The 16,545-nt window shown below is 45.5% G+C and overlaps 1 protein-coding gene across 4 annotated transcripts in view; it reads left to right on the top strand.

The window, feature by feature from the left end:
* Positions 1-16,545, top strand: part of LOC311223105 (uncharacterized protein C1orf21 homolog) — a 94,833-nt gene that overhangs the window by 36,989 nt on the left and 41,299 nt on the right. Inside the window, exon 1 of one of the 4 annotated variants that reach the window (XM_084307848.1) lies at positions 12,766-12,875. The exons of the other annotated variants lie outside the window; for them this stretch is intronic. The gene's annotated coding sequence lies outside the window, so the exon portion shown is untranslated. Of the gene's footprint in view, positions 1-12,765; positions 12,876-16,545 lie in introns of those variants that run through there. 4 annotated transcript variants of the gene reach the window in all.

Raw genomic sequence — 16,545 nt, 5'->3', positions numbered from 1 at the left:
TTTCAAATAATCAAAATCTTACTTCATTCATCTTAAACATTCTTGATTTGGGGGATTGGTAGCTCCCATGAAATCTGAAGTTGTTCAAACGACAACAGCGATCCACCTTGAATTAAATCACACAGCCGAGTGAAACCTTGTTGGCTGCGTCACAGTCACGAAAGGGGCTACTTAATTCATTAATCCAATCCACTTTATTTATAGAGCACATTTAAAAACAACAAAGTTTACGAAAGTGCTGTACAAGTCCCACAACATAAGATACAAAAAAAATAAAAAAATTCGAAGCTTCGAATTAAAACCGAAGCTCGGCCCCGAAGCTTCGATTGCCATAAAAAGCTTTGAAGGTCAGCCCTAATTATCTGTATTAACACATTGGATAAGTCGGGTTAACTCGCCATCGCTTGAGCGCCAAACCCAAAAAAAGTCGGGTTTTAATCGTTATTTCTTTTATTCGCTATATCCATTCATAATTCATCCATCCAGCCTGATGTTATCATTGGGAATGGGTCTGGGATCGCAAACGGCCAATACCGCCGCCTAACGCCTTGCGGCCGCTATTGCACTCCATTTGAAACTATGTGGTTTGTTTTCTGGGCCGAGCTGCGGCGTGCGGGTGGGGTCTAAATACTCCGGCAAGACAAGCGCTTATAGGCAGGGCTCTACAGTGCGACCATATTGCTTGCATATGCCCCTAAAAATATGTGTGTGTGCGAACCTTAAAAATCAATTACTCGCACGGCGTGCGACTCAGTGCAGATTACAGCCTCATTCGTTATTTTTTTCCTCCGCTGCGAGAATCGTTACAAAACTACAAGTCCCACAGTTCACAGCCGCATAAACGTTCCAATCACAGTAGAGTTTCCTGTGGTCACGCGACTGGAAACTGATCAGCGTCACTGTCTGAGTCAGACAATACAGTCATGTCGAAGCCCATTCATTTTTATTTTGCGCGAAAGATACCGGAGAATGAGAAGTCAGGCGAGGCAGCTCATGTTACAGAGGTGATGGTTAACGTTAATGTTACAAAGGATCAGATTAAACCGAATATATATATTTATTGATTGATATATATTGCATAGTATTTGTATATCGTTTGATATCCCTTGTATATTCCTTGTACATATACACGGAATGTCCCTTTAGCCTAGTACAGACCATAATATTTCATTCTCCTATTGGACAGCGGTCCACAGGCGCCTGGGCCGTGCCTCCAGAGTCAGGTTCAAAGCCACCGTCAAGACATGTCTGTACATGCCCGGCCTTGCCCAGGGATACGAGACAGAAATGAGGTTGGCACTAGATTGTTCGCCGTGCATATAAATATGGCGCAGGTGAATACAGAAGTAGAGTTACCCAATAAGTTGAAGCCTCACCCACGATACTCCGTGCGGTGAAGTATGGCCTGTTTGGCCCCAAATAGAGCATTGAGACTGCGTGCGAATTAATAACTGAATTGTCAGAGTTTGGCGCTATACCGTCAGAGTGCGACATATTTCTATTAAGTCAGTAATAGTCTATTTGTGTATAGTGTATCGTGCGGCTAAAGTTCTACAGTGACCAGCATCACCAACGCTTCCTCGTATCAGCTAGAGTGCTTATCCAGGCTGGGCTGCTTTCATGGCGCTTTCACCCGAGGAGACCTAGACGAGAACCGTGTGGACATGTACACTGGATTAATCTACCCGACGACTACATAGCCCTTTGCGGCTGGATTATATTTGTTTTGGTCCTGTGATTTATGGAGCGGAGAATCGCCGACGCCTACACGTGTGGGATTTACCCTGTGAGGAGCCAAGTCGAGTCTGCGCCTCAGAGAGCCTGAGGCCGGCTAGCTTTCTTCACTGTGGAGCTACAGTCTACGGAGAACAGCTGTATTCGTCTGTGGATCAAGAGACTATTGCACCGTCTCCTGTACTTGGAGTCTCCTTAGTCATCGTTGACCAGACTCTCTACTACCGACAGATCCTCTACCCCTGCTGGCTTACAACCGGGGGGACCCTTCCAGTATCTCCCGCTATATATTACTAGTGTACCATAGATATAATTCCCTAAGATTCAGGTTGTATAATTACCTCCTGCGTAACCAGAGAATGGACATTCATTATTGATTTGCCTACGCATATTCCTTTGCCTTATAAGCGCATCCAAAGTATAATAGAGAAGTATATTATGTACCTTTTGCTGCAATAAATACTTGATTATACCTTTGTGTGGAACCGATTCAATGTGGGAAGTGTTCATCATATTTATATATCATGTACTGTATGGCCAGTAATTAAAGTACATAAAGCGGTAGTGGTTTAATGATACCATACTTATCAATACAGTCAGGGAATTGTACCCCTCAGTTACAGTTAACGTTAACCAAGATACTGACACTAGCCAGCATGCTAGCGAAGTTGGCCAAGCTAGCGACGCTACACCCACTGTAGCACCCAATGTAGCCACTGTAGCTAGCGAAGCTACATCCACTGGAGCCGGAGGGAAGACATACAAATTGAACGTGAATTGGCTAAACATTTTCCCATGGCTAGAGTTCGAAAACAATGTCATGTTTTGTAAATATTGCAAAGTAGGATTGATGCATTGCGATGCATTGTTACACCCCTACAACTGGCCCACTGTGTATGTGTGTACAGCTAACTTGGCTAGCGTTATCAACCGCAGAGGTGGGCAATAGGGTCCAGCTGCAGCGCCGGACGGCCAGAGTGCAAGCGGTGTGGCAATAGGGCCTAGCTGCAGCGCCGGACGGCCAGAGTGCAAGCGGTGTGACGTCGTAATTGGCAGAATCGACTGTCAATCAATGGTCTACCTGACACGCAAACTCATCAACCCTGAAAGGATTATTTTTCTAGAAGAGCAACACTAGCTCCCCCCTCTACTGATGGCCCTGGTTGTAAAGCCAGTGTCTCCTTTTTGTTCAATGTCACTGCCTTTCTTATTAGGCCTAGTTGTTGGCTACAACTTTGCCACAGTAGGCATTAATCACTTAATTAATAGTTCAAATGTCTGTGTCCCACCCATCTGTCGTTTGAACAACTTCAGATTTCATGGGAACTACCAATCCCCCAAATCAAGAATGTTTAAGATGAATGAAGTAAGATTTTGATTATTTGAAATATGGCCTGTGTAGACTAAACTATGCACAGAATTATGTCAGTCTACAAGGTCCGGATTCTACATGGTCCGGCAATGTAGACCTTGTAGACTCCACTACAGACCAATTATCAGTGAATGTTCATGCATTTTTAAGAAGGGCAACTTCCACAAAAAAACAAGGAACTCACCAAAACATCTCAGTAGCACCTTATCTAAATGTTCTATTTCATATATGGAGATTCATATTTATTTATGTATTGCATGCATTTCTACATTTTATTTCCTATTTTGTTTATTCATCCCAGTATCTTTCTTTCTTATGTGTGGAATTCTACAAGGCATGTAGGTGTATATGTGTTTGAGGATGATATCCTTTAAACAGGCAATAGTGATGATATAATTTGGGCAGTGCTGAGCTGGGTTACTTTCCTCCAGTGTATTTGTCCTCCGGCCCCACCCAATGGCCCCATGCACGCATGCACACACACACACACACACACACACACACACACACACACACACACACACACACACACACACACACACACACACATATTTACATTTACATTTAGTCATTTAGCTGACGCTTTTATCCAAAGCGACTTACAAGTTCTGTACGACAAGACAGCAAGAAGGGTACAACTCTATCAGCTGAGTAACAATGTTTATCAAAGTGTTGCGTGTTACAGTGTAGGTTAGTTTATTAGGACAAGTGCATGACAGTAAGGTTAGTCACAGTTAGATTTTTTTTTTTTTATCATTTCAGATAATGGTTGAAGAAGTCCTAACTGGGATGGGTAGTTTTGAAGTATTTAAGACAGCCCTATTCACCACGGTATAAAACGGAAATGTATGGATGAAAAAATTATCTGTTTTTTGCATGTTGACCGGAAGAAACTCACTGACAATCGACTATGTTATTAGATCCATAGCTATAATATTTAATATAGTTTTAGCACTGCAAACACCGGAATTTATCCCCATTGAACAGAGCGCTGGCACACAACGGCCATACGCCCATAGCGACCTCTGGCGCTGAACCTGTTAATAGAGCCCAACATGCAACGAGTCGAAATTCTCCGCTATATCCAGTATCCACTACAAGCAGCGTCAGTGCATGACCGACTGCTCCACTGTCTGTGTGTCTGTCTACTCTGCTTTGGTCCAATCACATTCCCGCACCCACAGTCTGAGAATACATTATTATTATAATTGTTTTCATATTTGACTGTGAATAACACCATGCTAAGTTGCTAACATTGACCAAAAGATATAAACACAACATTCACATCAATATTTGTAAGAAAAAAATGGTTGGCCTTCCTTTGTCTGCGGCTGGTGTGACCTGGGTAGTTTAGTTTTATGAAATTTAGACGTCCATTGAAAGCCCTCGGTCTCCTCTTTCTTAGGACTACAACGATTTCATGACTGCTTCCTGTCCTCACGTCTAAATCCTCCTCCGATTTCCTATGCAATGCGCTGAGATTTTTATAAGCTCATATTACGCTAATAACACTTAAAATCATTGCTAAACAAACGTAGTGCTGAAAATATACACGTTGACTGCTGTTTTGATAGGGTTAAGGTCTTTACTCTTGGCTACATTTGAAAAAGAAACACAACATCACTTAATACGCACTGTATTGATATATTTGTGATGTGAAATAAATCTCGGGCCGGGCCGACCGGGCTTAAGAGGTTAGAGTGTGTTGAAGGATGTTCCATGAGTCGGGAGCATTAACGGAAAAGGCAGACTTTCCAAGCTCAGAACAAGCTACAGGGACCTTAAGCACAAGCCAGTCATTTGAGAGAGTTCGATACGGTTCAAAGTTCCAATCCAGCAACATGTAAGGTGGTACTGGTGGTACCAGTAAGGGCTTTGCAAATAAACAATGCCAATGTTTATTGCACCTCTCTGAAAGAGAAGGCCAACCAAGTCCAACCTTATTATACAGGAGACACTGGTGAGTTATCTTAGCTATCAGCAGTAATGAATCTGAGGGCAGAGTGATAAAGTGTGTCAAGTGGTTTAAGAGTGGAAGCAGAAGCATGTCTATAAATTACATCACCATAGTCCAAAACTGCGTCAACAATCATTTTCCTACAAATCAAAGGAAAGCTGGTTCTGTTTCTGTACAAGAAGCCAATGTTCTGCTGCAGCTTGCTGGCAAGGTTGTCTATATGGTATTTAAATGTGCATTTCTCATCGAGCCAGATGCCAAGATATTTATACTCGGTGACTGTCTCAATGCTAGAACCACTCACAGTGGATATACAGTATACAAATCATTATATTCAATAGTTCTGCCTCTAGTAAACGGCATGAATTTTTGTTTCATGAAGTAGTACCAATTTAAGATCAATATGGGCTTCCTGAAGAGCATTAAAGTTTTAAGTTAATCAAAAAAAGATTCCTTGCAGCAGTGTTAAAAAGTTAAAGAAAATAGACCATTTTGGTCTATATGCTGAGGTGCGGAAAGGTCTATATTAGGGATGAAACTGGTTAGAAGGCCTAATACCATTCAGATTTTAATTATCATTAAAACCGTGTTTGATTACAGCGCTTTGAAAAGCTCAGGGTAAATATTGTCTCCCAGACGCAGATGCAGCATGCAACATGGGTTTGTTTTGCAATGAGAGCATTAACACTATCAGTGCCGGCCTTGTTTACCTTTTTACCCCCTTGAATGCCATCATCCACTTCAATGTTAGCGTTAAAAACGCATAATCTATGTTTTAAATTATGGCTATGTGTCTAATCTGCCCGTCGCTTATCAATGACTTGTTTGCAGTCAACATTGTCGAAATGGATTGTTTTTAATCGGTTCATATCCTTTTTATAGCATTTCGAAAAGCTATTGTTCTCTCAAAAAAATTTGGAAAATTTAAAGATTCCCCCATAAACGGCATTTATTGGAATATTCTCGAATACACTAGACACGTTGTCATTTGTCGGCCTATTTATGAATCTCTTTCAAATAAATGCTAGATTATCGATAGTATATGTGTACTTATGCACGCTATAGAGGCGGGCTGAAAAATCTATTATCCATTTCCTCAAGATCACACACACACATACACACACACGGCACATGCTGATATCTCAGTGAATACAGCTCTGATTACCCCAAGACTGGTAACATAGACTCCTTACCTTAGATCAGATGTTCTCCAAAAAGATTATTCCAATTCCTGATTGCCATTCCAAATATCGATCGCGTTTATTGATTGATTATTGGCTGCTGTAAATATATATTCCAGGCTGCTTTCCATCTCGCGATCACTTCCATGTTCATCAGACGGCTCGCCAGCATAATGGAGCCAGTTGGCTCCACCTCTACAGATCCAGCAGTATAATCGAATGGGCTGCAGTTACACAGGGATAGACGATAGGGGGCGGTATTTTCCCATCTGAGCTCCTAGAGGGTCTGCTGTACCAACGGGAGACTCGGTTGATGAAATAAATTCAGATCGCTAATAAAAAAATCAAACTACAATACACGCCGTCGGCACTCAACGGGGGGCATGATAAGACGAGAATACACGTCGTCGGCATTCAAAGTGTTAAGCATGGTAGAATGCAGCCGGAGCTCTCCCTGATGCTTCAGCCTTCTGAGAGGACTAAGTCTGGGTGTATTTAGAGTGCTGAGGGAAAAACCTGATCAAAGATTTAAACAATGTTCAGCACATTATCAATACCGCAATAATATTGATAACTGTGAACATTTTGGTCACTATAGTCATGATAATCAATTAATCATACATTTTCATACCATTACATCTCTAGTCTACATACTAAGGTGTTGAAAAGGTCTATAGACTAAGGTGTGGAGAAGGTCTATATACTTGAGAAGGTCTATATACTAAGGTGTGGAGAAGGTATATATACTAAGGTGTGGAGAAGGTCTATATACTAAGGTGTGGAGAAGGTCTATATACTAAGGTGTTGAGAAGGTCTATATACTAAGGTGTTCAGAAGGTCTATATACTAAGGTGTTGAGAAGGTCTATATACTAAGGTGTGGAGAATGTCTATATATGTCTATATACTAAGGTGTGGAGAAGGTCTATATACTAAGGTGTTGAGAAGGTCTATATACTAAGGTGTTCAGAAGGTCTATATACTAAGGTGTGGAGAAGGTCTATATACTAAGGTGTTCAGAAGGTCTATATACTAAGGTGTTGAGAAGGTCTATATACTAAGGTGTTCAGAAGGTCTATATACTAAGGTGTTGAGAAGGTCTATATACTAAGGTGTTCAGAAGGTCTATATACTAAGGTGTTGAGAAGGTCTATATACTAAGGTGTTCAGACGGTCTATATACTAAGGTGTGGAGAAGGTCTATATACTAAGGTGTTCAGAAGGTCTATATACTAAGGTGTTGAGAAGGTCTATATACTAAGGTGTTGAGAAGGTCTATATACTAAGGTGTTGATAAGGTCTATATACTAAGGTGTTGAGAAGGTCTATATACTTGAGAAGGTCTATATACTTGAGAAGGTCTATATACTAAGGTGTGGAGAAGGTCTATATACTAAGGTGTGGAGAAGGTCTATATACTTGAGAAGGTCTATATACTTGAGAAGGTCTATATACTTGAGAAGGTCTACTCTATATACTTGAGAAGGTCTATATACTAAGGTTAGTTTATAGTTAGTCCGGTAGTAAATTAGTCTGGTGACGTGTGCAACAGGTCTCTAGACATTTCAGCGTCTCATTAATAATAATAATAATACATCAGATTTATATAGCGCTTTTCCTAATGCTCAAAGACACTTTACAAAACAAACAATACAATACAATACAGTTTTAGTAGAGAAAATAAAAAACATTTATATAAAAGGTGAGAGAGGAAGGAGTTCATGGGTTGAAAGCAAGGGTAAAAAGGTGGGTTTTGAGGGCTTTTTTAAATGATGAGAGGGTGTCTACGTGATGGATAAAGTTGGAATTATTCTTTTTGGAATACCTTCTGGCTAATGTCTATTTTACCGAACCTGAAACGTGTTTTTCTAACGATCACAGATCACAGTTTTGAGTTAAAACGACCCCCCCCCCCTTGATGATTTTGTGAAGGTACATAATGTACATGTTATATACCTTTTGATTTGGGAGTATTTGGGGTTTCAGGGAATCGACCAGAACGATTCGGGCTTATTGCACATAACACGCTTTATCTCGCAATCTATGAAAAAAGACTGGATTATCTTGAAAATGCGCGATGTTTAGCGTGTAATAAACTACAAACTACATTGTGTAGAAACAAACTATTTTTTCCATGTTGGACTACAAGTAGTGTCTGTCAAATGAGCCACACCATTGTCTCCACAGCTATAATACAGAACACACACAAACTCTGCAAACATCGTGAAACACAGTGGAAATGACTATTTTAAACTGGCCTTCTAGTGGCAGAGATGGGGATTAAGCGTGGCACTGAAAGTGTTAAATAATCATTTAAAAAAAGTTTATATATTTTTTAATACTAATAAAAATATAGATAATTATCGACATCGAACTATATGAAAAATGTTATCGTGATATATCGTGATAACATTTTTGGCCATATTGCCCAGCCTATACCCTGTCGCCCCAGGTCCGGAGGAACATTTTTAGAACACTGAAGGACAATTTTCTCTGATCAGATCTTCATGATCAGGTTTAAATGAACAGACCAATGTTCCCTGTATTCTCCTTTGCCATATATTGGTCCTCACATTGAACAGGAACGTGCAACACAATAGTTTCAAGTTTCAAGTTTCTTTAATAGTTGTCATACAGAAGTACAGAATACTTTTGTACAAAATGCTTCTTACTGTTGCGCTCCAGAGACTGTGCATGACAAGATAAGTATGAAATAAAAACATAGTAAAAATTAGAAGAAAAAAAAAGAGGTCACAGTGTTCAGTTTAGACATATGTACAATGTTCGTAGACGTAGTTACCATACAATATACAATACTGTGCAGTGTACTAATATACAATACTATATAGTGCAAGGCATAAATGGACAAGGTGCAGTTTAGGTACAATTCACAGTAGGTGTACGAGTTGTAGTGCAAATCCTTTATCAATAAATATAAAGTGTAAGTGTGTTTGTGTGATCTAAAGTGTGGAGAGTGGGTGCTGCAGTGTGTTGTTTGTTTGAGTGAGTGTGTGTGTGCGTGTGGGTGTGTGTGCTGTGTGCATTTGATGGTTGTTGCATAGTGATTATTGTTCGTTTAGCGATTATTGTTCGTTTAGCAGCCTGATGGCCTGGGGATAGAAGCTCCTTCTGAGTCTTTCTGTGCTCGCCATAAGACTCCGGTATCGCTTGCCTGACGGCAGCAGTTCAAAGAGGCAGTTGTTCGGGTGGCTCGAGTCCTTAATAATTCTCTTAGCCTTCCCCTTGCACCGCTTGTTGTAAATGTTCTGGAGGGTGGGAAGCCCCCCTCTAATTGTGCGTTCGGCTGAACGTGTCACTCTTTGTAGTCTGCTACGGTCTTGTGCAGTGCTATTCCCAAACCAGGAGGTGATGTTGCCGGTCAGGATGCTCTCTATTGTACATGAGTAGAAGTTCCTAAGGATCTTCTGACTGACTTGGAACTTCCTTAGGCGCCTGAGGAAGTAGAGGCGTTGTCGTGCCTTCTTCACAACACTGTCAATGTGTGTGGTCCATGTCAAGTCCTCGGATATGTGGGCTCCGAGGTACTTGAAACTGTTCACTCTCTCAACTGGTGCCCCGTCGATGCTGAGGGGGCTGTAGTCCTTGACCCCCGACCTCCTGAAGTCCACAATCATCTCTTTTGTTTTGCTGACGTTCAGGGAGAGGCAGTTCTCCTGACACCACTGTGACAGGTTCTCTACCTCTTCCAGGTAGGCCCTTTCGTCGTTGGCAGAGATCAGGCCCACCACTACTGTGTCATCAGCAAATTTGATGATGGTGTTGTTGTTCCGCTGTGCTACGCAGTCATGTGTGTACAGGGAGTAGAGGAGGGGGCTCAGAACACAGCCCTGGGGGGCCCCTATGTTGAGCGTGATGGATGAGGAGGTGCAGTTGCCGGCTCTTACCACCTGGGGTCTGCCCGTCAGGAAGTCCAGGACCCACTGGCACAGGTCATAGTTCAAGCCCAGGTCCCTGAGCTTGGCTATGAGTTTGGAGGGGACTATGGTATTGAATGCTGAGCTGTAGTCGATGAACAGCATTCTCACATAGTTCCCCTTCCTCTTGTCCAGATGTGATGCTGCTGTGTGCAGCACATGGGCTATGGCGTCCTCCGTGGACCTGTTGGGGCGATATGCAAATTGCAGAGGGTCCAGGTTGATGGGGAGGGAGGAACAGATGTAGCCCTTCACTAGCTTCTCAAAGCACTTCATGGCTATGGAGGTGAGGGCTACAGGGCGGTAGTCGTTGAGGCAAGCGGGCGTAGATTTTTTGGGTACAGGGATGATGGTGGACTTCTTCAGACAGGTGGGGATGACGGCCTGTTCCAAGGACAGGTTGAAGATGTCAGTGAATACCGGGGCCAGTTGGTCGGCACAGACTTTTAGGACGCGGCCGGGGATGCCGTCCGGTCCTGCTGCCTTCCTGATATCCACTTTTTTAAAGATCCGTCTCACCTCATGCTCTGTTACCCTGAACACTGAGTCTCCATCAGCAGACCCCCCCCCCCCCATTGCCGTGGTTTGTAGGCTGGTGTTGTTATTCACAGCCTCAAACCTCGCATAGAAGGAGTTGAGATCATTTGCTAAGGAGATGTCACTGTTCAGTTTGAGGGGGGTTCCTTTGTAGTCTGTCATTGTTCTGAGGCCCTGCCACATGCCTCTAGAGTCAGCCTGTTCAAACTGAAGTTCAACTTTATCCCTGTAACGCCGTTTTGCCTCTATTACTGCTCTCCTGACGTTGTATCTTGCCATCTTGTGTTCACAATACACTGGCAACATGACATGACTCTATTTCCAAAAAGAGGCACGCCCAAATTGCCTACTAATAATGCTCTTTAATACTTGAGCTGAAAACATTTCAACTGCTTAGTTCATCATCTAATTGTAACTAAGAGATTTGCAGAAAAAACATTGCTTTTGTGTAGGGGTGGACGGTATAAACGGTATACGGTATAAACTGTATGAATTTGCGCTACGGTATGGATTTTGACTATACCTTGTAAGCTCTAAAATAGCAATGACGTCACGTAACCACAGCCAGGGCTCGACAGTGTGACTATTTCACTCGTATTTTCCCCTAAAAATAGATATGTGCGAACTGGAAAAGATTATTTAGGAGCACAGAGGCTTCGCGTAGTGGGCGTGTCAATGCGCAATTGTCATTTCATAATAGACACAGAGCAGAGCGGACCTTCAATTCTAGAAGCAAACTAGCTCTTCTGCCCTGCGTTTGAAGGCTGTGTGACAACGCGCAGTTCTGTATCGTTAGTGGCTTAGCTTGGCATCGCTACTGCACTATCTCGCGTACGTGCACGCGTACTGAATAAACCACAAATGTACCTCTAATACCAGTATTAGTCTGACCACACCCCTCATCAGCTTACCTTCATAAGCAGGTGTGTGGTCACCTGCTCTCCTCCTTCTCGCTTTCACCACAAGGAAGAGGTGCCTCGGTAGATCCCCACACTTGACACCATGATGGAAGAAATTGGATTAGGAACAGCTTGGGAAACAAGGATACGTTGACATCATATCTTTATTTTCTCTCTCACTATTTTCGAGAAAATACGGCGATATTGTCTTCGTACTGGAGTGTCTAGAAGATGATGATCATTCTACAAACCCTCCACCGGTTTTCGTATTGGGAGCACGCCGCTGCATGCTTCTCAACTGCAGTTCCTTGCTGTGTTTGTTGGGGTGAAACCTGTCAGGCCACAGCTGAACTGTCGGACATGCCGCTGTTGTGAGGAGCGGTGCGTTCCAGGTTGGGTGAGTAGTGTTTGCTGGCGGGCTCCACTTGTCTGTTAGTGCTATGGGGGCTACTTGACAAAGTTTATGGAAACCGGCCCCAGGCTAGGGTCCTTTGTTTAGCCGTCTAGGCGACAGAAGGCCTTGGTCTGGCGACCATTATAGTTTTAACTAGTGGGCCGCGACCATTGACACTGGTGATCCCTGTGTGTTCTGGACGAGTGGATTCTCTCTGTCACCGTGTTAAGACCCCATCTTTCATATCCAAATGAGAGTATTCCTTCACGAGGGGATATGTGCATGTAATGTGCGATAGCGGCAGATTCATGTTCAAAGTCAGCTATACAGGCCAGTTGGTACTGTGCTGATTCCGCCGGACGTGTTAATGTCACCGTTGTGAAGCGGTGTTGACGTCTTGTTTTCTCTTTTCTCTTAAAAAGTGAGGAGGGTTCAGAACGGCGGCCTGTCTGGGTGAGTGTTATGTCATTGTTTACATGTTCATAGCTTACGGTTAGCCGGTCGGTGGCCTGGCGCGGGGTAGCTTGGCTTCTCGCGCGCCGCCGGGAGCTCGCTCCTGATCGCGTGCGTCGTAGATCGGCGTCTCGCGAGCGGAAGCAATAGCACCCGAACGGTTGGAGCAGCCGTTAGCTTGATGCTATTCTGTTGAACGTGCTTTGATTTTTAACATGTTTTACACTCTTGACCACGACGTCATCCTTGACAGGGGATGTTCGTCGACCCTGCCTGAGCCTAGACGGGGATTGCGTCAACAAAGAGGACTGTAGCGACTGGTGGAGCGGCGACGCTGCCCGGATCGAACAACACGGGACGGCTGTGTTCTACGGTGGCTTGTGACTGCACTTCGCTGATCTGCGTTCCGGGCAGGTACGGGGTTGGCCAGACCTCATAACACGTCTTCTGGTTTTACCTTGCTAAATGTATTGTGAATAACGGTGTTTTTTCCCAAAACGTGTGTTGTTGCAATGCATTTGAGATACGTTGCGGGTTGTGTGTGAGCTGTTTTTGTCACTAGCAGTTAGCTTCTCCGTGCAGGTCGTGATGTATTGATCTGGTTGTTGTGTGAGAAACATCATGGTGTTTATGTGTACCGTGTACTCACTACTAAGGCAACTAACCTATGAAGCTATGCTTGGTGACGAGTGAGTAAAAGAATGTTCTTTCTCAGACTGTAATGACAATGAACAGTGAGTTCACACATTAACAGGTTTTCCTGTTTTAACTGGCCGTATTGAGGGTAAAATAGGAGGATTGTGTTTCCCCCCCCGGTTCCCTGGGGACTTTATCACCTCCTATCAGACATGTTGTGCATTAATTGTGTCTTTTGTGTGGTAGGGATACGATGTAACTCTCAGCTTGATTGCTGAGGTTGTGCTAAATCTGCTGGAGAAACTTATTTCCTAAAGGGAAATTGGTTTGGTTGCTGTCATGTGTGCTTAGCAAGGCCTGTGGTCGATACTAATCAAGAATGATGTATTCTCTCATTGTGGAAAAAAACGGCGTTCCTCTGTTGAGTGTTTTTGCCATTTTTTGTAGGTGATGATGGGTTGTGTGTGTCATGTGACCTACAACTGGGTTGTACTGGCCACAGAAGCACATGTGTATGTTGGACCGGGGTTCTTAGAGCCCTCTCTATTCTGTGTTTTTCCTTAGTAAAAATCAGATAGCAGGTTAGCTTGTGCGCTGTGTGGAGCTGTGAAACGCTTCATAGAGCTGACTATGACTGTGTCATATTCTCTTTTTGTCGTTACGTCGTATCATGGGTGTGGGGTCGTAAAGGGGTGAACTGGTAACCTTTCCTCTCCCCATTGTTCTGTCGGTCAGGGGTACACCCCCTGTCCTTCAAGGTTCCCGTCACGTGGCGGTTCGGCACGTTACGGGGGGGGGGGGGGGGGGGGGGGAGGGAGTTCCTGGTCCCACGGCCTGGTATATTGGGCGTGTGCACCGCAGGAATTCCCCCGCCATAGAGTACGTCACCGTGCGCGTCTCTGTTGGTAGGACTTCCGTGTGCTGTTCAGGTCCATGTGATGGATCTGTTTTCAGGGGGGGTGGTCAGGGCTCCTCCTCACCAAGCGCCTACTCAGGCCTTCTGTGAGTTCGGACTCCTTCTTCCATGTGAGGAAGCCTCCATCAGAGTACAGAGCCTTCCTCCTCAGATTGTCAAAGTGAGTGGACCCTCTAGAAGGGTCCTTTTCTATTGTATGTATATTCGATTCAATTCGTTTATTGAGTGTGTATGGGTTCGGTGCCTCTTCCCCGGAGGCCCTAAAACCAGTTTTTTACATGGCTCAAGGTGCAATATATTCTTTTCAATCTGTACAGCTCGCGTGGGAAGTCTCTCTGGGGATCCCCGTCTCTTTCCTATGGGAGGGTGGTGGGATGTAAAAATGTGAACATTTTTTACCCCGGCTGTGTAGACTGGGATACATACTGTTGATGCTTCCTTCTTTCTATTCCAGAAGTGTTGGAGTTAGGGAGTGTCACACCCCTCTTGTCGTTCCCCTGGGCGCCTTGGGGATTCAATGACAGGTCTAAATAGCCTGTTCATTGATGGGGGTGTGTCCCGACGCACGTATAGTGCTAGCTCGCTGTAAACAGGCGATTGACTGGCACGCCTTAGTTGCTTGTGGTTGAAACAGCGTTTTTATAAAGCAACTGAGATGGGGGTTTTTCCTCTTCCGGCGACCACATCCCATGACCTGGGTGGGTTGTCGACGGATTCTCGTTCATGTCTGGGGGATGATGACGGGATGGATCTGAACATATGTAGTGGGGTCTCACGCCCTTGGGGTGGGCCACCAGGCGCGGTTCGTCCCGACGTCTGGGTGGCGCCTTCTTTTCATGTTAAGATCAACACGCATATCTGCCCTTCTCCTGGAGTAGGCATGTCGGCGTGGTTAGGGCACGGGACTGGTTCTGGTCACGCTGGTCCAGATCAGTTGAACCCGTTGTCCGCCGGGGATGCAGATCTGCTGTTCTGGTACCCTGAGGGACTTGGGCTTTTTTCAGGGGGAAAAATGCCAGGTCGGTCTGGGTGTCACAGGGTTAAGCGCTATGGAGACCCTGGTTGGGTATGTTTTTACTCAGCACTGTCGTCATGGCTTACAGCCATGCCATTCTGTACGCGCTCGATCTCGTCGGATCTCGGCCGCTACACAGGTTGGTCCTGGTTAGTACTTGGTTGGGAGACCGCCGGGGAATACCAGGTACGGTGTGCTTAGGGGCTGGTTCTCCATTATTTTTCGCTCCTCTCTCACGCATGGCGAAGAGGGGCCTGTGGGGGTGGTTTTTTGACCTCCTCTGGTGACCCTGTGCTTCCCGTACCGCCAGGCCCGGTCCGAAGTGATGTTTGCGACCCGTAGGCCTGGGTTAACCCTTTTTGGAAACTGAAACACTTGTACTGCGGTATAGCCGGTGTATACCCGCAGGTGTGTTTTGGAGTTTTTTCTTGAGGGGTTATAGGAACAACCACCGCATTGGGTAACACCGAGGTGGTTGATTCCCTGGTGTGTTGGAGCAGTGTCAACTCCCGGGTTCACCGTTTGAGGGTGCCCCTGCACGTTCATGACGTCTGCCAATCGTGTCAGCCTTCTCTGCCTCGACCCCTCTGGGTGGGGGTTGTTAAATGGAGGCTTGGTCATGCAACACCGCCAGCTTACGCTCCTTCCGCCGGGGCGGCTGTGTTCAGCTGTCCCCTCTGGCGCCTGTCTCGTCCGCAGTCTCCAGGCTAGGGTTAACAGCCTGTTGCCTGGTTTTTTCCCCGGTGCGCTGCCTGCTTCCGTTGGTTAACCTTTTTTGTGTGCTTACGGCCATGCTGACTGCCTATTCTGCAGGGTCAGTGTGCCAGGCGGTGTACTATTGGGGGGACGGGGCCCGCTCGGCTTACGGCCATACCGACCTGAACACGCCCGGTCTCGTCCGATCTCGGAAGCTGGGCAGGTTCTGGCCTGGTTGGTTCCGCCTGGGAATACCAGGTGCAGTAACTGAGGGGCCTTTGTCCGAATACGCTGGCGATGTGGGGGGCGGGGCACTACGTGCCCACCTGGTGGGGTCTTGATGCTGGCATCATGGACTTCTCCGGGCCCCCATTCCAGGGAGTCCAGTCCTTTTGGTGGGTCTGGGTCTTCCTTCGTGCTCCGCTGCTACGGCCTTGCCACGGGGTTGGGTTTGCCCTTGACCCCGTGATTCTGGGGGCAGTAACGAGGTTGTTCCTCCGTTCGTTCCCGGGTGGCATGCGGGTTGTGCGTGTGTGTAGTCGTGGGGTCAAGCCACGGTCTGCTCACCCTGTGCGTTGAGTTGCTTGAGTGCCTCTTCGCACGGTCGGGTCCGTCGCCCTCCCGTGACGTCCCTAATAGGGGGGCTACCCTCCATTAGGGGGGGTCGGGGGGGCTCGGCCCTCCCTGTTCTGATGGTTTTGGGGGGCTGTCAGCGGGGTGTATTTGTCAGCCAAGTGGCTCCGCTTGGCCTCCCTTGTGCAGTAGCGATGCCAAGCTAAGCCACTAACGATACAGAACGTTAGGTTATGACTATAACCAAG

The sequence above is a fragment of the Notolepis coatsorum genome (assembly GCF_963971535.1).
Source record: "Notolepis coatsorum genome assembly, chromosome: 2".
Classification (NCBI taxonomy): Eukaryota; Metazoa; Chordata; class Actinopteri; order Aulopiformes; family Paralepididae; genus Notolepis; species Notolepis coatsorum.
Note: the sequence above shows the minus strand (reverse complement) of the source record. Positions and strands in the feature narration are given on the sequence as shown.